Raw genomic sequence first — 26594 nt, forward strand, 5'->3', positions numbered from 1 at the left:
AAAATGAAATTCCGTCTCCAGATCAAGGTAAAATTTGCCTCCTCAAACTAGCAAAAGACATCCGCATTCCTTGAAACAGCTGCCTACTTTAATATTAAAACATAAAGAGCATTGAGCTCTGAAGCCGGCTCTATCATGATAAAAGGACGAGAAATACAACTCTATCCAATGCTTTGATATTGCGGACTTTTTGTCGAAACTGTATGAATGGGATTGTGCTCTAGAGGAGCATATTTCACTACGAATTATACGCGTAATCTGAGCTTACTCGAAATAAAGATCTGAAAGGCCTTTAATAAATAATATTTTATATGATAGTGCATATTATAATATTTATAGATGAGTACAAAAATTATGAATGACCCAGTAAACTTTTCCGCAAAAGTTAGGGATATAATGATATTTTGGAAATTGCTTGAAGCGTGCAACAAGAATGGCTTTTTTGTAATCCCTGACAAAAAATAAGTAAAAAATTATTGTTGACGTTTTTTAATTTGTTTAAGAAAACCAAAAAAAAAATTAATAATTTGCGAAATTAAGAATATCATAAAAACTACTTCAGTATGTTGTGTGTCCTCCCTTAACGTGTACAACTGGTTCACATCGTCGTGACGTACTTTCATTAAGTTGGTTCACTTTGTCTTGTAGTAAATTTTCCCATAACTGCCGAAAGAATTCTTGGAGCTGTAACATTGTTTGGGGACGTGCCGAATGTTCTTCAGCCCTTCTTTGCAACATGTCCCACACATGCTCAATGATGAGATTAAGATCAGGTGTTCTTGACGGACGTGGTAAATGTTGGATATCTACATTTTCAAATCCGTCTATAATGCTTGCTGCACAATGTGTCGGGCATTACCATCCAGAAAATCAGAAATTTCATGCTATAGCAGTTTGAAAATTTGGCAGAATGTTGTTAATCATGACGTCTTCACATATTTGTGCGTTCGCGCTTCGTTCACTTAAGTACAAGTCATTTTTCCCACCGTAGCAAATTGCTCCCCAAACCATTATCGTGTCTCTCCTAACAGGATGGACTTCGTGTGCAGTTCTTAAGGTTCTGCGTACTCCAGAGCTTGTCCAGACACGAATACGCCGATTATCGGAAGAACGGCCAAACCTGGACTCGTCCGTGAAAAATACAGAACGCCACTCTTTATCTCAATTGATGTACTCTCCTGCTCACTCTAGTCTTCCAAGTTTAATTTCTTGGATAAGGGGAACTCGTCTTAAAAGACTTCTCGAGACTACGTCCGCTGCTTTAAGTCTCCTAACGAATTGTTTCCACAGAAACTTGAAGTACCGGACAAATGCCTACATATCGTCAAGGCGCAGTCTCTTCGCGCAGAAACTGTAGTAAGTCCTGTGCGCCGTCTTCTACGACGTTTCCAGTTTGTCGAAACCTTGTTAACGGTCTGGATATCACACTTTAAGAAACGTGGACCAACTGGGCAGCATTCGGTTGGTTTAATCCAGTCTACGGCACGCCTATAGCCCTATTTTGTTCTCCAAACCATTATGAAAATGTTCTAATACCTTTGTACAACCAAGTAAAGCAACAAGAACCACCCAAATGGTATGACGTCCGTTATAAATGTTTTGATTAGGTTTGAAGGGAAAATTTGAAATAATTATAATACTTAATTTTTTTATCCATGTCACTTGTCATTGCTTTAAGAGTGATACAAAAATAGATTTATTTACCAGCTTGCTATTTGTCATTTGTTAAGATTTGACAATAGCCCTAAATTTTGTGGAGCAGTTTATGTCATCTATAAAATCCCCCTTCTTTTGCTCGTTCAACGCCCCATTTCCAACGCGGTTCCAAAAGCTGCTTGCTCCTCACATTCACCCTCCGATCTTCGGTTGCAAGCTGCATGGTCCGCTATTTGTGTTTCTCCGTTGAAATCTTCCTAACAAAATCCATTTCCAACATCCACGCTAAAGGATAACTTCTTCGGGTTCGATTCTAGTTTCTTGATCAGAGCTTCCAAAAGCACTTTTGCGTAATTTTCGAACTCTCCCCCTGAATTTCAATAACTTTACTGCAATTCTTCACGTTCCTGAACACGTGTGAGCTTTAACCATACAGGTTGCTGTTGAAATCTTCTTTGCATATTCGACTAACAACTTCTGTTCTCATCGTTTATTCTTTCTTCATGCCTATTTTGAGTTGTTGCAGCTTCAACATCAACCCTCGCCTCTAATTCGCTATTCACTTTATTATCAATTTCAAGCTCTTCTGCACGTTGTCACGTGATTTTTCAATCTACTCTCACATTGATTGATCATTAGCTTGTTTCTCTGAACGATCCCGAAGGTTGCGTCCCTTTTTCTCTTCATTTTCCTCTAGTATGATAATCAACGTGGAACGTTTGGATTTGTATAAAAAGTAAAAGTGGGATTATTTAGTGAGTGCGACTGGATATAATTCGAGACATAAAGTGTAACAATTTTCTTCTTTATATCTAAAGGGATCATTGGTGAAAAGAAACGTTGAGTCATCCCGAAATAACGAGATTAATGGCGTATCGGAAAATGTATTGGAACTCACCTAAACCACTTAGAAGCGTGGGTGATTACATTTGTATCGATCTTTGCCGCAAATAATATGGGAGCCAGACAACGGTGGAGGAAATTTTAGAGGGTGTTTCAGGCCATAAATGCCCAATTTTAAGGTTGGTTTTGAAACGTGGTTACCTTACGAGTTTAACACTTTACCGCACACCCAAAACATGTCATAACGTCGACTTCTGTTGTCATTCTAAGTTGCAGAAGCAGCAATTGATTTGTGGTTTTAAGTCCTTTCTTTTCCTGGCTTTGAGAGCAGTTGCAAGGAAAACTAAAGCAATCTAATAATTTTTCCTCGCCAGTGTTCCACTTTAATGGGATATTAACTGACTTCGACAAGACAGCTTATTGGCTTTCCTCGAGAAAATCTGAACTAAAAAGTCTGGACCAGATGTGCAGTGTCCCACAAGTATGGACAATTTAGAGCAAGCATCCGTGGCGACTTATAATAGACTTTACGGTGTTGAAATTCTATTTTTGACTCGAGTTTTAAAGAAATTAACGCGTATTTTTTCAGTGCTAAATGGTTACAATTACTCTTTGCCGTGGATGCACACACTGCATCCCGAAACTGGGTATTTCATCATGCGGTAATTAATATTTTAACGGAAGTTGCGCGGTTTCCAATCAGGTTCAAATAATCCCCAAAAACAGTTTCATCGTTTATTTTTTGCGCAAATTTATTGAGAAATTAACTAGAAAATGCATAACGTAATTACGTGCCTGTATAGCCTCAAAACAGTGAAATTTTAACTGGAAATTTACAATAGTCTCGACAAACCCCGGATCTTTCCAGGAAACGTTTCTTCCAGCCCTCGTGCGGTGAACCATATGAAAATGCTACAAGTTCTAACCTTACCTCGCAAACTTTAGGGACCCTTATTGAAGGCACTTGCTCCGTTATTTCAGTTATAAAAGTCGATTAACTGGATATATAATCCCCGGAAGCTGCGGCTACCTCATAAGCAATATCCAAAAAATGTTTGGAAAAGGAGCATGCTTCTGTACTCATGCTTGGAAAGTGAAAACCTCATCCATCTAGCTTGGAAACCGAGCAAATACCGTCCCATAAAATACACAGACCCAACGATTTATATTGAGGTTTCAACAATTCGCTAAACGACTTTAAACAAAAGCTGCTTAATGACCTGAACTGAATAATTGGCACGGGGCGTTGAGAAATTGCAAATTCGCTCCTTTTCCCTCACGGGGCCCATCTAGGGCCTGGAGCAAGCCAGCTGCAGCTACGAACGCCGCTTTAAATGTCCCATAAAGGGCCAAGACGGACGTTTGCTAAATTAAGTTACCTGAGAAATACGTGATGCGGATAGGTTAGATTGGTTAAACTGCATCATCATAATAAAGTTCTTAAGTTGGCATTTTGTTCCTGACCAGAAATCGGGTATGGTTTGTATAATAGATCTGGGAAGTTGTATAATAATATTCGTTCCTCTTCTATCGACTGCATATTTTAAGAAGGAATTATCCGTTATAGAAGAAGCGGATCTAGCACAGCCTTTTACGTTTTCCAGATATTATTTGAGCAAACGGAACACTAATCCGTGACGGAGAAACTGGAGTGAGCGACGTCATCATTGTCCTCTCACCTTTCATATCACATGTCTCTGATGAAAAAATTACGCAACCAGGACGCTAATCCATGGCGGCCATCCCCGGTCAGAAAATTGCCTATTTTTTGTTGTTTGCTGCCATTGCCGGCATTGGTAGCTCTATCAACTAGAAACCACATCCGTAAGATCCCTAAAAATCAGAATAATCTGTAGGCTAGTTTGTCCATTTTAATGGAATCTATCTTCTTGGCAAACTTATCAGGACGTATACAGGGTGTCTATTCAATGATGGCATTAATTTCAAGGAGTGATTTCTTGTCACATTTTATGAAAAAAAGGCCTAATGTTGCTTCGTTTTCGTGATACGGAGTGTCAAAAGTTTTTTTTCCCTTTTTTCACAAATGTTTTCGGGCGCTACGGCAACACCGCAATGAAATTCTGTATTCGGCAGTTTTCTGAGTTGAGAAATTAAAATATGATATCGCTTTTACCGCAATATGTAGGGAGCTATTACTACATGTTTATTAATAAATTAATGTTTCGATGAAACGATGTGCAAATAAACTTTTAATCGATATCTTGACAACCATTGCGCTGCGAGTTTTCGACCAAGTATAGCTTTTTCATTTAGCATTGACGGGGACACAAGATGCAGTCTGTTGGAAGTTAAAATACAGGGTCCTAAAAACGTTAGGGCAAATTTTACACAAAAATTTTGGTGTAGTTGGCGCCCCCTACATGTTGCGGCAAAACCGATACAATATTTGAATTTCCCATCTCGGAAAACCCCTGAATACCGAATTTCATCGCGATTTTGCCCTTGCCTCCGAAAAAATTGACGAAAAACCTTAAAAAAATTTTGGACACTCTGTATTAGGAAAATGAAGCAACTTAGGTCATGCCTTTATTAGGAATTTTTTCATAAAATGCGATAAGGGATTATTCTTTGAAATTAACGTCATCGTTTAACAGACACCCCGCGTATGTTGACCGTTTGTTGCCCGATTTGTCAAACTTCTGATAAGTCTGGAGGCAAGATCATTTCCACGAAAATGGGGAAATTGATCGATGCTCCGCTCTCATTTCGTCGTTTTTATTGAAATTATCTTGCTAACAAAGTTGGCAGGGGTTTGAAAACGGGGCCTCAAAAGACGATAGTTCTACTGGTGAAATTGGTGTGTGGGAAATTAGGTTATCTCAGGTGTAGCGAGTTGAAGTTGCTACAATGTCTCTCTCAGACGTTTTAGGATTTCCATGGTTTGTTTGCAATTAGGGTTAAACTATTTCTTCCAATTCAGTCCATTAAAACTTTCCTTTGCGCTGAACGGTTAATTTGCGAATGCCCCCGTAACTGGAAAATTCCTTTCCCACATCCGCTCCAGAGCAGTTTCCGTCCGGAAGTGAGCAAGCTGTTTCGAGTGTTTTTAAAGTTGGACATCTTGAAAATTAAATTACTGTCTCTCCTACGTGGCGCGGATCCCGGATATTTTAGAGCAGGTGGTCTCGGTTATTTGGCGATTCTTTTATTTTTTGGACGTGACGCCTTCTGCTCGAATTTTAAAAACTTTTCCTATAAAACGGTTTGTTAGACCCACATAATCCGTTTAGTTTCTTCCTCGGAATTGCTGAGAAATGAATTTTTTTGTTATTCATAGAAGCAAAAAGCTACGGTAGCTTGTGAGCGAGCTCGCAGTAATCATGCCAGAATTTCGTGAAGGCAGAAGTCGAGTCGTTAAAATTTTGAGCTGGAACACCTCATCGGCGGCCTAATGACCTGAGATCACGTACACGTCAGGTAACTCAATTTTCAAGCGTCCGTTGGGGCATTCATCAGACATTTAAGGCGCTCGCGGAGCAGCTTATTCGCTTCCGGGCCCCGGAAGACCGGAACCGGATTTCGTAACATCGGAGATTTCCACGGTTTTAGAAAATTTACGGCTATTAGACATCGCCTTCTTGACGAATCATTTACGAAGATATTGTTATAAACTGGGAAAGTTGGCAGAAAAGTTCCTGTAGTTGAGTGAAGATAACGACGAATCTGGAGGTTTATGTGGTAGGGTGCAGGGGATGCGAGATAAGGTGCTCATCACTGGATAAACTCGTCTGATCTGGATACCTGTGGATTTTAGCCTGTTGCAGGTTTTCTACAGATTTTCTACTTCTAAGGTACAAGGGTCTAGATGGGGTTTAAATGAAACTCGAATTTCATTACAATTCTTGGAATTCTGCACAGTACTTTTTCTTTCTAATTACCATCCGGTTAAATCATACTTTGAAAAAATATGCTGGTACGTGGGAATAAAATTTCTCACACATCGCATATTTTTCCTAAGGGTACGCCGCATAGTGGTTTTACCACAGGCATTTGTGAGATGAAAGTAGCACTTTGCCGCTCATGAGCTATAAAGAGTTCTAACGCAACGTGTGTCTGCAGCGAACACATATTCGCTCGCAAGGAAAATGCGGTACCTAACATTACTAAGGTGATTTTTTACCGCACGCTGATTGCAGCTGACCGAACGACGCGAAGTTGAGTCGATTATCGAGAATCACTTACCGCACTACCGCACCGTTAGGTAAATAACTATTAACCGCGGTTACTAAGTTTCCTTCCTAATACGTATGCAGGTGTGAATTTATAAAGTTTCCTGTTGGCGTTGTAGATGACCTTATGACTGAATGAAGGCAAATTTTATTACTGTCTACTTCTTTTAGTTTTTTTAACGGTAGCGACATTCGATACGATGCGCGAATGATTCGCAATTACTGATTTACAGCCCTCGTGATGTTCCAAAGTCACCTTCGGTAAAAATTCCATAATAATCCCGAAGCTCGCGTACAATACGCAAAACAGTATATTTTACTGAAATTTTCATTTTCTTTTATCAAATAAAAGTTTTTAAATAATTTAAGTAATAAGATTTAAATAGTAAGAACCTGATTTGTGGATTTAAACTTAACGCCTTCAGATCGACGCCGCAGATTGATCAACATTATTTAGTTGGCCTATAGACACGTGATACTTCACATTTCCTTGGAGCCCCATAAGCGGGCAGTCTTTTCCACCAATATTGCAGCTTTCAACAAAAACCACTGGCGACCGTGAAGAAAATTGCATTTTTTGTGAAGTATGACGCTTTGCGTATACAGTGAGTCAAAAAAGTATTCATACCAAAGCAATTAAAGTTATAAAAATTTAACGTGTCCGCATGAATAAAGCACATATTTATATATGAAAAATGTAATCAGGAAACAATCTCTTTGTACAAGGAAAATAAAGAAAAACGTCTTTAGGTATGCCCAAAAAAGTTCAGGAGACGACTGGGAAAAGAAAAAACACGCAACATTTTTCATCTAATTAAAAAATACTTATCACTATTAGAATATTTGTTCATTTTGTTATATACAGGGCGTTTCATGATCATACCGACGAGCTTTCAGGGGGCGTGAAACTCATAAAAACAAGTATTTAGAACGAATGAAGGTGGGCTTGAAATCGCTTCGTTTCCAAGATAGAGGGTGTTTAGTTTCTAGTTATTTTTTTTTTTTATATTTCAAAAACAATTTAGGAAATGGACATAAAAATCAGGACACGCTATGGCGGGATAAATGTATATGTTCCTAAGTAGATAGGATAAATCCATTTACGCCAGTAGTGTCTGTGCGGCGAATCAGTGGCATGTGCTTGATGACAGAAAAATGGTGCGCCACTGACTTTTTTAAAACGAATAGTTTTTCATAATATTCCATTAATTGTTACTAAAAAGAGCCTCTTTCTGTTTCGTTGTCAAGTAGTCGTTTTCGAGATAAAAAAAACTATTTCTCACTCTTGAGTGTACCAAACAGCCCGTAGAGGTTTCCAAGTGCGATTTTTTAGAATTATTTCGGAGAAATTAATTTAATTTGATTTTACTAGAGGTGGAGTACACGAAGACAAACAATTTTATGTCCGTATCCCAAACCGTTTTTAAAATATTAATTTTTTTTTTAATGAAACATTAAACACCCTGTATCTTGGAAACGAAGCGATATCCGACCCAACTTTATTCGCTCTGAATACTTATTTTATGAGCTCTACATCCCCTGAAAGTTTGTCGACGTGTTTATAAAACACCCTGTACAAGTATTAAACTTTTCTTTAATTAATCGTTTATTATTTAAATCACGTTCTGCAATGTAAACGTTTGGATAATACGAACCACACTTGGCTTGAATTAGATTACGTTATCGTGCATCTGCTCTATTCATACACTATAAAAACAAAACTTCCATAGCCTCAAATAAAAATGAAATTTAGTCAGTAATAATTCATGGAATGCTCCTTTGCATCGATCACAGCTTGTGAATGACGATTCGTTGATTCAACTGAATTATAGGTAATATTTTCAGCTATTTTTGATCATTCTTTTTGCTCGAAATTTCTCTTTTTCTTATCTGTCTTTCCCAATGTTCTCATAAGTGCTCGATGGAATTGCGATCAAGGAATTGCAATGGCGTTTTTAACAAACGAGGTGTATTATACAGTACCTTTTTCTCCACTATGCACCTGGAGTTGTACGAACTGTAAGCAAAAGGCAATTAAGTGATTGATAAGTACGAGAGAGACAGGCTATAGTCGTTGATCATGTTACAAAAAGGGCTTATTTTTTAATTGATGCTTGCTAAAAATACCATTTCTATCACGGCGTTCGTAGAGGTGCGGCTACATTAAAATCTCTCATGGAATTTGCTCTCAAAGAACGCATTGAAATTTGCATCTTCTATTTTGGGGGTAATTCCTTAGGGGGTGTTCAACGGGAGTTTGTTTTAAAATTTTCTGATCGGCCTGCTCTTTTGCTGAGGACAATTAGGAACAATGTGGAAAATTAAAAAAATATGTGGACGTTTGAATTTCGCTCATTTAGTGGAAATTAATCCGCACGCCCGCAAACGAGAAAACTGTTATGGGGAAGACAAAATTGAACGTTTGTTTTGCTGTTCAAGAAGAGCCTCACGGTTCTGTTGAAGCTATAGCAAGTAGGGTGCAATACTCTTAGAAACAGTTAGTATAAATCATACATACTGCAAAAGTCTCGGATGGTGATGTGTGAAATTTTTATGGAAAAGGCGAAAGTGTATGAAAATTTCGTTTCCGACATCACTTTCACGGACAAATTATGTTTTTCACTATATGGAAAACATAATCCGTCTGTTGCTCGAATTTGAGCCCAAGAAAATCCTCGTGAGGCTTATGATAGAGACAGAGGCCTTAAAAACTTAATGTTCGAGCTGGGATTTTGGACAGCCACATCATTGGGCCTTTCTCTTTTCATGAAAATTTGAATTTGAAAAATATCCGGAACTACTTGGACATCGAGTTGTTCCAGCTATTACCGAGATTTCTAATATTTTGATCAATACCGTTTAGTTTCAACTAGACGAATACCCCGACAGTCAAGCAGTGAGGAAATTCTTAAATTAAAACTTCCCTAATTGCCCAATTAGTGGATTTGGAAATATTAAGGGGACCGCCAGATCATCCGGTCTAACTCCAAATGACACGATCACCTGTGGTTACCTTAAATCAAAAGTCTTTCAACATGTATTCGAATATGTTCCAAAAAATTCTCGATGAATATCAATTACGCTGGACTTGTTGAATAATGTTCCTAAGGAGTTCTACGATCGTCTCGGGTATTATTTAGTACAAAGGGGTTGGAGCATCTTGTATAAACCTCTTTTTAGAAAGAAAACACATTTTCTCATAGCTGCGGTTTTTAATCTCAAAATTTTAAATTTGTTATCAAGCGGAATGGTTGGGCGTAATTTGCGTCTTCCAAAATCTCGTAAAACTACATCCACCCTCGGATTAAGGCATATTTTTTCTTTATTTATATTATTTGCTTCGAGTCGACGATGGCAGTCTATCTCCCTCGCACTTATCAATCGTCTAATAGTCTTCTGCTAGCACTCACTAAAACTCTATGTGTATAGCAACGAATTAGGTACTGCATAGTAATCACCCAAGAATTCATTTTGATGAACGTTTGGGATCGTTGTTGTGTTGAAAGTACGAACTTTCTTCTAGTTCTAGTTCAAACTTTGAGTATTACTTCTTAAATTCGTTTACAGGATATTTTTATATGATGGTCTGTTCACGTTATCTTCAATAATAGTGAAATTAACCCCCCCCCCCCTTGTTGCCACATAGGCCCAGACCATCACGTTTTCACCGTCATAATAATAATAATAATAACCATCTTTATTCACCCGGTGAATGGGCTACCGGCCCCTTGGCCTTTCTGCCCAATTGACATGTATAATCTACAAAACGAGAAAAAAAAAGAAAAAAAAAACCACGAGGCAACCATAAGTGTGATGAGGATGAGAGAGGAGTGACTGTTCGCTATTGTCGTCCGTCCGCGGTCCGTTCATGGTTGTTGGTAGTGTTCGAGGAGGGTTTAGGAGGGATAAACCGTCATATTTTACCGTTGGTTTCAAATTGCGCTTCTTCATTCTTTCCCCTGGTTTTTTCCACCCTGTCTTCGCACCATCAGACCTAAATAATTTATATTCGCTCTCGTCAGAGAAAATAACTTGTTTCCAGAACTCCATGGGCTTCTTTTACGTTCAAGAGCAACACGTTTCTTCTTGTTCACTGTATTTATTCCGAGCTTCTTGGCTGATCTTCTTCCACGGAATGTTATTATCCTGATGTTATGTCTAATGGTCTCTGGATGAATTTTTTGTCCAATTGTCGGTTCTAATCGTGAAGCGAGATGAGGTGCATTGGGATTCTTTTTAATTTGCTCTAGAGTGAAGCTTTAATTTCGTTGCGTTATTTTTCGTGACCTTCTGAAATATTTCAAATGGTTGAGAGATCCTCTTGATTTGTATTTCTGCATGATGTATTGAAGAGTACAATAGCCTATCTCAGCACATTCGATTATTCTTCTATAAGTTTTTCCTTGCTGATAGCGTTTGATTATCGGCTCTTTGTCATATTCGTTAATTTCTTTTCCTCTTCATCCTATAGCTGTTATTTTAAATTTTACTTTATTCTAACTTGTGTTAAAGTGAACTAATGAAGTCTTATCGCAAACAAATGGAATTCTTAAATAGCAGATCAGGCAAAAATATAGACGAAAACGTCAATGTGTGAATACATTTTTCGGAACACAAAAACGTTTTTCTTTGTTTTTCTTGCACAAAGAGACAGTTTTCTGATTGTGTTTCTTATTTATTTATTCTTCTTCTATCTTATTATTTATTTATTATTTATGCGAATAAATTAATTTTTTATGATTTAAATTGTTTTTCAGTTGCAAAAATTGCAAACAAATGGGATTCGCCTGGGCGAACGAACACTTTTTTGACTTACTGCAGGAGTGTGATGTATCGTTTTAAAGGCGATCTAATGGTCGGCTCATCGGTTTGCTCGTCGTTTTGCAACACTGACAAAACCTCTCCCCTCTACCAAAGGTATTAACAAATAATTATTCGTTTTTTGGTTGCGAGAAAAACCGTTGGATAATGCTATGTGAAATTATTTTCTGTTTGTTTGGGCTTATTTAAGTTTTAATGGAATCCATATAATTTAATCCATAAATATTAATTAGTCTTCAACTTTATATAACCCAGCGGTATTTGGGCTAAACTTTATTTGGTAATTCTCCTAAAATCAGAAAGACAGGCCGTGAATGTTTAAGGCCAGACCACAAGAGATTTATCCAAGAAAAACACCAAATACAACAAATTGCTGCCGTTATACAGCTGAAAAAAACCCATTCCCCTCTAGATATATTGGGAAATAAAAAGCTACCACCCACCCCTTTTTTATGAAATAACTTTTATAATAGCATATTGGGGAACAAAATGACTTTTAGCCAAAACTCGTAAACCTTATACGAGTTAAGAGAGTTATTAACCATCTCCCGGTTTTTATGTTGCCTTTTTTTGTTGACAAATAACGCAATTTTCATATGAAATTTAACCTCGGAAATTTCCCTAAAGCAACACACCGCACATGTGGAATTAGGTGGATCTTGAATAATCGCTAAATTATTCCTCTTGTGATCCTCAAACTGGCTAACTTCCAATAGATGCATACGGTTAGGTGGCGTTACAGGGTGTCCCACCGGGAAACGCCATTAGATGTTTTGGAAAAACTACAGGTAGCAAAGTTTCGAAAATTTAGTGGTCGAGTCAGAACCTTGGGGCGACCTCATCTAAAATTTAAATGGCGTCACACGACGAAACTCAAACTCGAAGACGTCACGTTTCCGGTGCACCCGGATACTTAACAAAGTAAATACTTTTGATGGGGCATTTGTGCCGACCCTGTAGATGCAGTTACTATTGCTTTGGTATATTTCGACCATTTTTGGCGGGAGTGACGAATGAGAACATGAATAATGAATATTTGGGTATGGCGGCTCGTTCATACAGCTTCGTTTCTGTCGAACGCCGGATGTTCGCTATTCGAATCTCGCCGCACTCTGCATGTGCGGATCCGCCTTAGTAAGTACAGAAAATCGGATCCTAGTAGTACATTATAAAATTTGCTTTATTTCTGAAATTAACGAATATTCCACTGTAGTTAAAACTGTAAAACAAATAACATGTCTCCGGCTTTAGTTTCAATTTTAAACTGTATTATTATGTTTCCAAATAAAAACAATTTCCGATAATATTAGAGCGGCGCATTTTGGGCTTTTTCCATCGGGAAATTGCTAATGAAACGATGTGTGCTTGTTTGTGTTTCATTTCAAATTGCAAACAAACTTCGTAAATCATAGACAACAAACCAGTCGGTGTGAACGTGGCTTAAAATTGACTCGAGGCCCCTTCTAGTATGTCTCAATATAGATGATGCTCCAGAAAACCTTTTGATGCATTAGAGTGAGTTTGAGCAAACAAAGGGGGTTATATCTCTTTGAATTTACCTTTACGTTTCAAGACTGACTTCGTAAGTCCGCACTGAGAATGGAAGTTGGATCTTGTTATGTTAAATGCCATGAAAGTGATACAAAGGTGTAATTTCAGACAATGAAATGTTTTAGTTTTGCTTTCTTCATGGAGAGGGAACATTTGCTTTTAGTGCCGTCATTCAATATTTATTTGCCTAAATTGAGAAGCTAAATTTTGTTGCAGACAGTGCTATGACAGTTTCTGCTATGTGCGTTACTGGCGAGTGCATCAGCGATACGAGAGACGTTATCTTATTTTTTAGCCCTCGACACCTTAATACAGGATTAGCCACGCAACACGTGCATCATAAAACGTGTAATTTCCCATTAGCATAGCCCGATGACATTTGGCTAGAATGGATCCTTTTGAATTACAAAAAAAAAATCAAAATGGAGGTATTTCTGGTTATACCCGAAGTAGTCAGCACTTTTTTTTTAATGGAACCCGCTAATTTTTTGTCATTTTCGAATTTTTCGTTAAGTATTAAAAAGCTAGTTTACGTACAGTGTGGCCCATTTTAAATTGAAACACCCCCGCAACTTTGCATTTACAACTCGATTTGAAAGAACGAAGGCTCAAGAGGTAGAGAGAGATAAAGTTACATTCGTATTGTAAAAATGTCTTTCCATCCCACCCGACAAAGGACTACTATAACTAGTGTTCTGTGTCGAATATCGGAAAAACGGATTACGGAGTCTTCTTTTTTTTTTGTAATAAGTCCGACATCGAATTCAGCACTTTTTAATATGGAAAAGTAGCAAATTTTCTAAAAAAAATTACAATTATTAACCATTTCCGAGATGTTTATTTTATAGTTCCAAACAAAAAATATTTTATCAAGATAATAATCAAAACGACTTCAAACGAATTATATTGCGTGATAAACGTCAAACTAATTTCTTTTTGGATGGAAATCTAAATGGTCCAAATGTTTTAAAATTGCTTCAACAAGAAGCGATGAAAGCTTTGGACGATTTGCCACTCGTTTATTTTAAAAACCTCTATTTGAAATTAGATGGTAGCTCTGTTTGTAATTCCGCTTGTGTGAGACAATATTTAATTTTGCACTTCGAAATTTAACGGATAAGCTGCAATAGTCCATTAATCGAATGGCCTCCGAGATCTCCTGAACTTACGTCCTTCGATTTTTTTCTGTGGGGCACAATCAAAAATAAAGTTTCGCATATTCACGACATTGAGGACCTTTGAACCGGGATGCACAATGCATGTGAGGAAACAACTCCACAACAATTGTAAAATATCCAAAGGAACATATAAAACAATGTAATAAATATATTGGCTTAAAGAGTGAGCTAATGGGAGATACCAAGATTTGGTTAATTAGTTCATTTATTTTATTTTTTGTTTGTTTTTATAGTTATCTTGATAAAATGATATTATTAGCAACTATACAGTAAACTTCTCTGAAATGGTTAGTAATAGTTATTTTTTTATAAAGTTTGGTATGAACCCTCTACAAAGAATGCTGAATTCAGTAACGCGCCTATTTTTTTCCAAAAAAACCCTAATCCTTTTTTTGGATTTTTGGCTTAGAAAACACGTTATAACAAGCCTTGGTCGTCTTAGTCAGAGAACCATTTTTACAGCATAAATAGAGTTTTTTATTCTTTATCTTTTGAGTCTTAATTCTCTGAAACCAAGTTATAAATGCAAAAGTTACAGCGGCGTTTCCATGTTAAATGGATCACACTGTGTCTACAGTATCTTATATCTAAAACTTATCGTTTACGAGTTATATTTGGATATTTTAAAATTTTGACAGTTGCAAGGTCCCACCGAAATCGGTATTATGTGTTAACCCATGCGAATTTTAGGATCGATGTTCAGAGGTTCCAAGGGGCCCTAATAAGCTACGTTTTGACGTATTTCAATTTAACAAAATGTCTGCAACAACTCCTCCCCTGTCCAAAATTGGTCCAGGGAACTTTAATAACATACTGTGTGACATAGAAAAGAGGACACTCCGTAAAAATGGTGTTATTTAAATAATATAATTTTCTGCATCATTCCAGTCGATTTTGACGACGATTTAAGGTAAGGGGTAACACCAGATGGGGACGGTAGTAAATCAGTCCAAAACTTCTTATACGGTAATAAATGGTTTGAACCTTAATGGGCCTTTCATGTTTAGCAAACCGCTAATCCGCCAGCGTCCTCGACGAGACGAACCTATTTCTTAGGGCTATAATTCGAAGGCCGCGATTTTGGAGTTCCGTAGTTCTTTGGGATCATCCAGTATCTCCTCTTCCGCCCGTTGTGTCTTCTTGGAACCATGCCTGACAACATCTCACTGTAGTGTTCACACTACGGTTCAATCTAGGGGCGATTTCCCTAAATGACCCACCATATCCACCATTCCACCTCTCTCAAATTCCCTCAATTGATGGCAATTTCGCTGCATTCTGCGTGTAGGAATATTTGATTAATCTAAAGGCACTTTCTAAGTACGCCATAAACCAATAAATGACATTTTGCGGTCATATTTTGTCGATATTTTATTGCAATTTTTACAGTAAAAAAAACCTAAAACTCCTGGTAACTCGTAAATGCATTTATAAATATGACTGGAAATGTAATCGTTTTTTGTATACCTACAAACGTGCATATTAAAAATTATCTAAATAAAATCATTTTTACGGGGTGACCTCTTTTCTATATCACGCGGTATATTTAATACAGAATTAGATTCGAGACTCAAAAACGCTTTAATTTTTCCCAATTTTAAGTAAGCAAGTTGTCGATATTTGAAGTGGTGCACCTTCGGACGTATATTTCGGGAGTGTGAAGGGCTTTTAGTCGATTTGTAAATATGTCAAAACGTAACTTATTAGGTTTTGCTTAAGCCCTAGAATACCGATTCTAAAGTTCGCAGCGGTTGGCGTAGATTAGCTATTTCCGTGAGATCTTGCAATCGTCAAAATTTGAAAATTTCGCACTATAACTCGGAAACGATAAACGTTAGACATGAGGCAGGTCACGCGAACTGGTGCTAAAATGTAAAGTATTTGAAAAAATTACTAAAAATTAGGGGTTTCTATTTAAAATAACGAAGGGGCTGTCACTTCCGGTCTAACCGGAAAACTGGAAATGTTGCCATTTTGAAAATATTTCACTCGGATTCAAAATGATCGATGCTAGTCTGAAATCCGACTTCAATGGCGTACGAGAGTGGGACGTTACCAAAATTTTCTAATGAACAGGTTGTGCGGCTAACGCAGTATAATGAGTTTATCTATTGCTGGCACGTGAAAGGTTCATTTTCACCGGAATCCCTGACGCGCTCTGTAAAATAGTACTTTAAGTAAAGTTGTTAGTTATAAAGGAGACCTAGATATAATTCGACTTTTAGATGACTAATTGATAACGATCCCGGCTACAAACGTCGGCAGATGGGCTTTGGCATTGCACATAATTTCATAAAAATCGCTGTAATTTCAGTACAATACAAACTTGGAATTCAAGACCACTTTCAACCGCAAATGATAAACTGCGTTCATAAGTCAAATTTGAGACCGCTGGAACAATTAAATGAAATTAGAGTGCTCATAACTGGTTTGAAATTTAATTGTTTCTTGAGGACCCCATTCCTGGGCGAATGTAGTTATTGTTGTGCTTGCTCGTAAGTTTCGATTATGGTTTAAGACGAATCAAAGGAGCAACCAGGCAAACGGGCAAGAGCACCGTAACTGCCACGGAAAGGAATGTTTTAACTAGGGGTGATTTTGCGGGCATAAATGACCGGGTTGGTTGTTTGTGCTTGAGGATTTTCGAACAGTCAATATTGCAGAAATAAGTGGACGAATCATATCCATAAAGCTCTAGACAGCCCTCAGCCAGATTTTGGAACCTCCTGTTCCGCCTTTTCTCAAGTCCGCCGTTTCGGTTTGTTGTTTTGACCACTGGCCCGTGCCATAGTGCATGACTGCACAGACGAAATCACAGATAATTTGACTAAAAAAAATTCAAGGCAAATCAAAGCTCCGCCTACTTTCCCGTCTTAGCTGCTAGGAAAAGACTATGCCGAGAATAATCGGCTTTTAATTAAACATCAGAGTGTAACATGAAAGGTTTCGATACAACAACCTAATTAATTTTAAACCCTTTCGTATTAATGAACTGAGAAATTGCCATAGAATGGAGAAGGTCTGGTTAATATTACCTTCCACTCGAGCAAACCTTTACTGGGCAGGTTGTTACGCCTTAATTTCACCCTTGTTTGCGGTTTTTGGCCCTCGATACCCTCTTCGATTGTCCGGTTTTCAGGCAAATAAAATTATTGGTCTGGAATCAATACCTTGATAATAGGAGGTTGCGATATTAAAAAAAGCCTCAATGATGGTCAACTGAAACTTCGCTCAAAAATGCTCGTTAATAACGTTTGAAGCCTCATAATCTCGAAGAATGAATACAGCGCTGGGACGATATAACAAAATCAACAAAGGCTTTCTGTCTAGACGAGCCTATTAAATTTTAATACCCAGAAGGTGCGAAGCTAAATGACAAAATAACAATAAAGCGAGGGCGAGGCACTTTAACAGCGTTAAAGCTTAAACAAGCCCCCAATTCAAAGCCGCCACCCACACCAAGAACCGGCGCTCGGAACGTGTGGTTTTGGCATATTTTCATTCATCCTCTGAAGATTTATATAAACTCTTGCAACGTATATCATGATGATACAGGCAAATTAGGAGCCTGCACTTGATTGATCTCTATTTGAGGAATCCTGACATGATATTCCGTATCACGATTTTAGCGACTAATTAATCATTGTTGCATAAGCGCAAAACAAATGTTTTCTTTCCATTTGAATCCACTGCTGCAGGATGAGCAAAGAGACGTCTCTCCTGCTGAATTGTTGAATAGGTAACGGCAGTGAAACAATTAGGCTCCTGAGGCAGTTAGGTGCAGTACAATGGGGGTTTAATTGTTGCCGCAAGTGAGCGCAGCCTTAAATTCAGCCTGCATGGAAAGCCTGGATTATCACACTGTAATTTAAGACTTTAATTCTAGGGCTGCACGAATATTTGTACGTCAACAAAAGGGTAACTTCTTACTCAAACTAAAACACTAAAGTATCCTTAACGAAACAGCAACGAAATCGACCACTCGCGAAAAGATCGCCAATGAAAAATTTCTCGCCAATTTCCACGAAGAAAAACGGAAAACAGCGGAGTCGATAAAATTTAAAAAATCACGAAATTAAAAATTTCAGTGTCTCGGAGAATATTTCGATATCCGACCAGAGACTCCTGAGATATAATAACGAGGTAGGACAAGGCGAATATAGTCCTGACAGGGAACTCGAGAGCCCCAGACTGAGGCAAGTTCAACGAACTTCTAAGTCGAGCCGCACTCCACAGTGGAATTAAATAATGGAGTTGACAGGGAGTGACAAGGAGTGTTTAATGGCTCAGTGATAACACTCAGTCGAGGAATCGTGCCCCATCAGAATTCGCATACTGAAACTCCTTAAAGGGCAGAATCCAGAAGGGGTTTCCACCGGGCAACCTAAGGGGGTACAGAAGGGAAATCGAAAATTATACTGAGGCCCACATTTTTTAATTCAAGTATTTGAATTTGAGAGGGAAGTGAGGGGCAGCAAAAGGGCTATAGTTGAAGGAAATTTCGTAGGGAGAGGGCCTCTGATCCAGAATCCGTCAGGACCTAGGTTTCCGAACATAGGGAGTAGAACTCTCTCAGCAAATGATGTAAAAATTACGTGTTTGCCGACATGACACATGTCTTGGGTGTGTCGATTCAACCATTTTTATGTCATTTCTAGGGAATTTTTTACTCTCCAAGAGCCATCGAGGATCCGCTAGAGCACAAAGAAGGGGGGGGGGGGGGGGTCAAAGACGGGTGTCCGTGGGACAGCCGTTTACCTCCACCACTGTGCTATCTGTTGATGGACGGTTTTGTGGACAAGGTGCAAACCGAAATTCTCGATGTACACTGGGAACGAATTCGACATATGATGAATTGCCGGCCGGTCGTGGACTGGTGCAGTATACGCCGAGTATGCATCGAGTTTAAACGATAGAGGTATTTACTAGTATTATTTAATATTTAAACTTGGCGTATAAGAGTATTTTGTAAAATGTCCATTTATCAATAACATAATGTGATAATCACTTATAGTTTGATTAGTTATGAAATATGAATTGAGTAGAAATGAAAAGAAACAAATCGATTTTCTCCGGGCTTTCATTATAAATATTTTATAAACGAGGTTCACTCAGGTCAGAGTGATGTGACCGAACAGTTTATGTATTACATAATTTAAATTTTTATTAAAAATAAAACCCAGTTTTTGAGTGGGATAAATCCTACCAAATACAGTCACGTTTGTTGTAGAATGAAAACTGTGGTGCGGCAGGGTCCTTCTCACCCTTTTTTTTAGGGGGCCACATATTTCGAATAGTTTTTCGCCAGTTTTTCTTGCGGTTCCCCTGCGATACCCTCTCTTCAGCGTGATAATTACTCTCATTTATAAAGGTGATATTCTGCGGACTGGAAAGGGGCCTACTTGGAGTGAGAAGGGGTGAAGTGGGCAGAAGAAAAAAGCTCTCAAAAACCTGCTCGCAGGGCTTTGCCCTCACCCCCCGCTTCATCAATACTAATGCTACTATTAAATTTTTTTTTTAACTCAAATTCTTTAAATTGACGAACAATTTTACGGCGCCCGTATTTTCCAGGCACTTTATTTTGATAATATTTTTAGAAGTTAATGTAATTGGAGATATCTTTATCGAATTCCTATGCAGAATTCTGCCCGACCGCGCCTCGAGCAGCTAAGAATTCCGGCGGTCAGGCCGCACAGTATTTTCTGCAAATTTCATCCCTTAAAGCCTAAAGGAATAACAACCCCAACTTTAGCAATTTTGCTAAGCGTAATTGTTATACATATTTTGAAACGAATAGCTCCACGCAGGAATGCGGCCGAATATTCTCCCTCAAATTATTCTTTGATTACAAAGTTTTTGGTTATGAGGAGTCTGACATTATCATTTATAATAAGAGCTATCTACGGAGGCTTCAGGATAGGGATACAGTGAGGAATTTTAAGAACCGTACGATTAGCATTACAAAATGTAATGCCACCTTGTAGAATAGAAAGTCAGTTAAATGTAAAATTATTTAATTTAAAAAAAAAAAATTATTTTTAATATGCTTTGCTATACAGGTTGTTTAAGAAAGTTGGTATAATACTTAAAAATGTGAAAGTAAAGTCAAAAATGGTTTTAACAAAAGCTATAAACATTGTTGCGACAGATTACCGTTACTGAGGTATGATTCTTCAAACAGGTCTTATCATGTGGATATTTTTAAAAATAATTTTTTTTCTGATTAAGATAATGGAGTGTTTGTAGATAAAAATCATGTCATAAGGGTCTTTAACTATCATAAGTTTCATCAAAACCAATTATAATTTTCTAATTACCCTTAAAAGAAAATTTTCAAATATTTTTTATTCATTTGAATTATCAAGCGTATAATATTACTTTTTAATGAATTATACGTTTTAAGAACAAACTTCTCTACTTTTTTCGGATTCTGCGTAATTTAGTGAGAAATAATTGTTGTTGTTTAAAAAACAATGTATGACTCACAACAATAACATTTTTCAACATTTTTACATAGTAGACATCTTTAATGTTAACCTATTCAATGTAGGAATTGACACTTTCTGTAATGGAAATAATCTGCACGCTAAAAGAAACCTACGGACGTAGCTGAAAAATTGCTAATTCAGGCAAGAAAGCAACATAGTAAAGAAAATAATGTATATATTAAGGTTCAGGTTATAACTTTGACTCATAGTGCATAAAAAACGTGTAGATGACAATCACTACAGTCCAATTGTTACCATGAAAAATACCTGCCATGTGAAAATGTTAAAAAAACTTTCACTGTTATGAGCAATATACTATTTAAAAAAATATTATTTATGACTAAACTACGCAGAATTTGAAAAAAAAGCAGATAATTTTTTGCTTCAAAAAAGTATAATTTGTTAAAAAACAATAATATTTACTTGATAATTCAAAGGAATAAAAAAAAAACAAAAATGTCTGTTCACGGTAGTTAAAAAACTACTTTTATTTACAATAGATTTTGATGAAACCTATGATAGTTAAAGACCCTTATGGCATGATTATTACGTACAATTTTTATTATATCATCTTATTGGGATAAGAGTTGTTTAAAAAAATGTCTAAATGTAAAGCTCTTTTGAAAAGTCATATCTCAGTAACGGTACTCCGTCGGATCAATATATATATATATATATATATATATATATATATATATATATATAAGAATTTTTGTTACTATTTGTGGTTCTACTTTCATCTCCTTAAGCTTTGTGCCAACTTTTCCAAACATCCTGTGTATCTTCGCATACGATGGGAGAAGGGAGAAAATTCTTCCATAGACTTGATCATTATCTCAGATACGCAGTATAAGGTTTCACATTTCATGCTGTAATCTTGGCCTAAAAAGGCATGGAAATGATATTGCATCTACATTTACGAAACCACCGATATAATAACATAAAGTGATTTTCTCGAAATCGCAATCCTACCCGCAATTCATAAGAATCTTTTCCTTTAACCCCATTCAATTTGGATCGTTATCTTTTGCAATTAAAACGTAATTCAAGGCTCAATAGTTGGGTAATAAAATTGCAACTTAAGTTTAAATTTAAGAACTAAAACGAAGTTGCTTTTAACTTTTAAGGTTTGCAATTTGTTACTTGCCAATTTGAAAACTTAAAATCCCGCTTCTTCAGTCGCTAAATAGAGATGCAATAAAATAACAACGGGGAGCTAAACGGGGGTGTGAACGATCCAATGTTATAAAAGGACTTTTCTCAATATTTCGCTTGATTAACAATCAATTTTTTCTACCATTAAGCTCAATCATTGCCAATTGCCAAAGAGACCTCCCCGTTGTTATTTTATTGCAGCTTATTATTTAACTCTATAATTTCTCAGGGGCAATCAATTTCATTCCGCAACAAAACCCCTAGGGGTTGGTTCAATTCGCTACATTAACTTCGCCAAGTCGAGTCTTCCTTCAGATGAAACTTTTTTAACAACTAAAATCTTTTAATGCAACAAGGAAATTTAACTCACAACTCATGTTTAACAATTTATGCAATTATCGCTAGGCAACGGGACCCTAGTTAACGCGTTACATGTAAACAGATCTGATTACACCAGTCTTAATAGTTTTAATCGAATAAGCAGTATGGCTTACACAATAGTTAATTACCATATTTGTCATAAACGTAATCCATAAGGGACATAGGCATGAATCAAATAAACCCTTGAGGCCAGTTTGAGTGTTCGACAATAATTGATATTTTAGGACTAAATTGCTGCTAGCATTGTTTACTGTGTTTGGCAACACAAAGATTGATTTGGACACATAATTATTACTTCGTTAATTTGCTGTATATATGCATATAGACCTAATTAGGAGAGGGGAGTCATCGAAAACATACTTGTGATAAAGTTGATTTATTTACTAAATACTCGACTTCACATTTCTATGGAAAAACTTCTCTTGATCAAAGACTTTTTCGAATGACTTGAAGCTTGATGGAAATTTAAAAGAAGTTTCTCTCCCTGGTGACTTTAGTTCCGCTTTGTTCCAGGAACATCCTTCGCCCGGAATTTCTGCTTCTGCTTGGAGATTTTTAAAAATTGCAGCAGATTTGATCACACAGGTTGAGTTTAAATAAAATTGTTAAAAGTGAACGTTTGACGTTTTGGATCTTGTGAAATATGTCAATTCGTCTCGAAGATTAAGGCAGGAGACTCTTGATGCGCACTGTAAAGGGCGTTCCGAAACCTTATGGACATGTTTTAGCGTGTCGTTCCTCTGAGTATTTTGTGAAGGAAAGTGCGCAAGAACATCGATTTACAAACACGTCCTTACCGAGATATAGGGCATTCAAAGTTTCGATTTTTTAAATTTGTTTCCATCGAACTAACTAATAATTTTACTATTTATGTTGAATATTAATAAAGAAGTAGAATCGTAGCAGTTAATTATAAAATATACGTTTTAAATGCCATGTGGCTCCTCATATTATCGCAATCAGCTGAAAAATATAAGAAAAATGTAAGAGTCATTAAGTCTTTAAACTCTAACAAGCAACTCAAATTAAAAACCTAACGAAACAGCTAATGGCCTGCAATAAAGTGAATTGAACTTTTAACACCCTGTACCTCAACGAGGAGACGTTTGTGGGGCTAAGTCCAAAGACCTAAAAAGTCAAAAGTCTAACTTTGAGAAAACGCACTCTCCGGGGTGTTCTATAATTGAGTTAAAATCCCATGGGCGTGACGTTTTTTAGTTGGAAAATACAAATATTTATACTTTTTATTTACACAAACGTTTAAATTATGTCAAACTTGACCTCCAGGAGCTTCTGGAGAAACCCCATGACGGTGCTATAACTTTCCACATAGGTACTCTCTGGGGTATTCCATTATTGAGTGACAACCCCATGGGCGTGGCACTTTTTATTTCGACGATATACGTACCTTTAATTTTTTATTTACCCGTTCTTAACGCTCTATTTTCCAATTCGGAGATTATTTATAAATCTCCTAAAACTTCCTTTTTTGAAATTTTTAGGGAACTCGTTCTTTAATAAATCCTGAATGGGGTTAGAATTTTGTTTCGAAAGGTGTGCAAAGGGCAGTTTTGCATACGTTTCATAGAACATAGGTAGGAAACGTGTTCGCACAAAGGCTGAATAACCTGAGCTAACCCGAAATCAAAACGTCTTGTTTCAGAATGTTGGATTTTCAAAACTTGAATTTATCTGATTGAATCTTCAGTTTTAACTTGAAGAAAAGCTTGACTAAGAACCCGAAAGCAGAATACCTTATTTCAAATTAGAACAATTTCAACCTAAAGAGCTCGAAAAATTCCATGTTATCTGAATTCAAAATGCGCTCTTCAAGACTTGACTATTTTCTTTTGGAAAATTCGGATTACTTCAGCTTTTTCAATAAATTTCTTCTGCCCAAACATCTATGACTACATCCGAAAGCTCAAATTTCTAAAAAAGTTCCATGTGTAAAGAAACTCATGTTGTCAATATGGTGGAATCTGAAAAGTCTTATTTTTTAGATTCCTTCCTTGATTCAAAAAACTGACCAATTTAAATGCTGCATTACGACGTTTGCGACCAGATTTAGTGAATGGAAAAGGTTTCCTCTCCATCACACTCATCTTTAATGACCCGCCAAAAATGACTGAACTTCGGATGGGCAGTCATGCTACATCTACCATACAGTGCAGACTTTGCTCCATCAGACTGCCATTTGTTTCATTTTCTGTTTGACTCGCTTAACGGCAAAACTTTCGAAAATGAAATAGAGATTAAAACTTACGCACGCGCACCAGTTTTTTGAGAATGAAAATAAAACATTCTGCAAGAGACGAATTAGGTGGACTGAAAGATGGTAAATGGTCATCGAACAAAATGGAAATTACTTAGTTGATTAAAAGTTATGCTGAATAATTTCTTTTTCTTTCTAATAGTAATCCGCAAAAACTTTCCTCACAACCCAACACTTCAGCCTGGAATTTTCTAGTTAGTGAAGGTACAGAATTACTGTTTAGCTATTCCAACGAGAGAAAAATGTGTTGATACCACTGGATTGCTCGAGTACTTGTCGTAACATTACTCATGTGTACGTAAAACTTGCGTCAGCATTACTTAGTGTCAAATTGATATTCTTAATTGTTATTGGTTACTTTTGAAAAATATTCAAAGAAGTCGCTGAGCTTTTGTTCTATTAAAGTCGAAGACTATATAGAAGAATGAACGACGAAGAGTTGGGCTTTTCACATGTGCGTTGGTAGCGTCTTTATTCCTCTCATTGAAAATGCCTGCGAAATTTTGGATAGAAGTTATGATAAAAGCGAGATAACTTGAAAACTTCTAAAATTCCGTGGGCGAATGCTTAACTTAACTTTCAATTTTGTTTCTCAAGAGAATGTCCTCTACACAAAACACATTTTTAATAAGTTCCCCTTTAAACGATAACAATGATTTACTAAAGAACTGTATTGTGCTCGTATACTGCGAGTCTGCCCTTTCCTTCGAAATAACCGATGATAAAGACTGTTAAGGTAATGCAGTTATTGGACATAAATCTGTTTTACTAAAGCTCAAAAATATATTGCTCCCACTTTATTAATAACCTAGTTATACGGAGTGTCCAGATTTTTTACAACAGAAATTTAATTTCGCGTTCTACAAACGAAAATAATATTAATTTGTTATATTAACTAGATTCGAGAAATGCTTTGCTGAGAAAATACAGAGTGTTAAAGTTTAATTTTTTTCCCAATTTGTCTTTTATAATACCAAAATTTTTTGAGGTATTTAGCTTAAAGTTTGAGCATGAATTAAGAGCATAATTAGACGGATGTCCCCTACATTCTTCCCTGGTGCTGCAGATTTGGCTAAATGCAAACTACGCACAGTGATGGGTAGTGCGCGGAGGACCAATTGCCTGGTCCTCTCAATCGTCCGATCGAATATCTTTAAATTTCTATATTTGGGAGTGTATGAATGAAAACTTGCACTTTTTCCCTGTAAACTTTCAAGAACCTATAAGGCGAATAAGAAATTCTGCTTTAAGAATAATTGCTCAGAATTTAAGAGACGTTTGGAAATCGCCATGGTGAAGTTCTAATTTATATGTGGATCATAATGGCTATCGTTTCGAACGATTTCCGTAACTGATATTTGGTATTGAGTTAAATTATTTTATATGTCATCGAATAAATTACAGCTGTTCAATTTATTCTATATTGAACATTACTGTTGTATTCTTGTCTGCTATTATTTTTTATTTTGCTTTTGCCAAAAACCGCTTTACTCTTAAATCGTCAATAAATAATCCTTACTCAGGTTTACGCCGAAATGGTGTGTCAGAAAACGCAAGGAGAATGTCAGAATGTCAAAATGTTTGGTTGTCAAAAACCAACCAAACTTAAGCATCGAAAAAAGCAAAATGCATCACTTCCCCATTTTGTAAATAACCGAAAAACCGTGACGGATGTGAAAATGGTCAAACCAGATAAAAGTTGCTAATTCAAACAGGCAATTTAAATCGATAACATTAAGTACTGTATAGAGCATACCGAAAAATTTCGAGCGATAAAATGGGTCACAATCCCAAAAAATATCACCCTGTAGATTTTCGTGATCATCTAGTATTATGCAATCGTGTAAACGCTAAAGGATAACTTTTGCTCAAAATTTGAGCTAAATATCTCAAAATCTTTGAGCGCTATGAATGTAAAACTTCAACACCTTGTATTTTCTTAACAAAGCAGTTTTCGAATATAGTTAACATAGCAAATTAACGTCATTTTTATGAGTAGAACACATGGTTGAATCCGGCTACAAAAACCCCGGACATTCTGTATGCTAAAAGCAGA

The 26594-nt window shown here is 36.8% G+C and overlaps 2 protein-coding genes across 8 annotated transcripts in view; one reads left to right on the forward strand and one right to left on the reverse strand.

Moving 5' to 3' along the window:
* LOC136345629 (odorant receptor 10-like) overlaps positions 1-26594 on the forward strand; it is a 155440-nt gene that overhangs the window by 73434 nt on the left and 55412 nt on the right. For 2 of the 3 annotated variants that reach the window (XR_010733176.1, XR_010733177.1), the window contains exon 3: positions 18898-19157. The exons of the other annotated variant lie outside the window; for it this stretch is intronic. The gene's annotated coding sequence lies outside the window, so the exon portion shown is untranslated. The remainder of the gene's footprint in view (positions 1-18897; positions 19158-26594) is intronic. 3 annotated transcript variants of the gene reach the window in all.
* LOC136345624 (chondroadherin-like) overlaps positions 1-26594 on the reverse strand; it is a 149252-nt gene that overhangs the window by 64031 nt on the left and 58627 nt on the right. The gene's annotated exons all lie outside the window — the stretch shown is intronic.

The sequence above is a fragment of the Euwallacea fornicatus genome, chromosome 20 (assembly GCF_040115645.1).
Source record: "Euwallacea fornicatus isolate EFF26 chromosome 20, ASM4011564v1, whole genome shotgun sequence".
Taxonomy (NCBI): Eukaryota; Metazoa; Arthropoda; class Insecta; order Coleoptera; family Curculionidae; genus Euwallacea; species Euwallacea fornicatus.